The sequence below is a fragment of the Penaeus monodon genome, chromosome 5, assembly GCF_015228065.2.
Source record: "Penaeus monodon isolate SGIC_2016 chromosome 5, NSTDA_Pmon_1, whole genome shotgun sequence".
NCBI classification, from domain to species: domain Eukaryota; kingdom Metazoa; phylum Arthropoda; class Malacostraca; order Decapoda; family Penaeidae; genus Penaeus; species Penaeus monodon.
In genome coordinates, this window is record NC_051390.1 from 21367025 (window position 1) to 21367809 (window position 785).

The window sequence follows — 785 nt, forward strand, 5'->3', positions numbered from 1 at the left end:
CAAATCCCAAAAACAAGAGTTTTCAAAAGGCCCCTTTTTTTTCAAAACATTAAGGGCAGCCCAAGAGTATAACCTGTTACCCAAAAATCCTGGATAAAGGGAGTATGGAAAAATGTGAGAGGGCCCATTATACCTAATGTATGTATACATATTCCCTATATATATGAAGTTTGATAGATATATAGATAGAAAAGATGACAATATTATATATATATATATGATTTAATATTAAAAATATATATATATATAATTAAAATTATATATAATATATATATAATATAAATATTTATATATATTTTATATAAATATATATATATTTTATATATATATTTTATTATATTATATATATATATATTTTTATATATATATATATATATATATATATATATATATATATATATATATATCTGTCTATCTATCTATCTATCTATCTATCTATCTATCTATATATATGGATATGTATACATACATGTATGTATAATAGGCTCTCACATCATTCTCATACTACATTGATCAGGATGTTGGTAACATGGTATATACTCCTTGGCTGACTTAATGTTATTGATAAAAAATGGGCCTCTGCAACTCGTTGATTTTGATTTGCCTAGATAAGCCTTGACTTGAATGGAGTCTATTTTCTTAGTGTGAACAGTTGTTTATGAATTAATGTGGTGAATCAAGATGAATCATAAAATGGGATGATTCTTCATGAATTGAATCAAAATGATTTGCTTGATGTAAATGCAGCCGAGGGGCGACTCTGTCAGATGTGTAGCTTGTGGCTC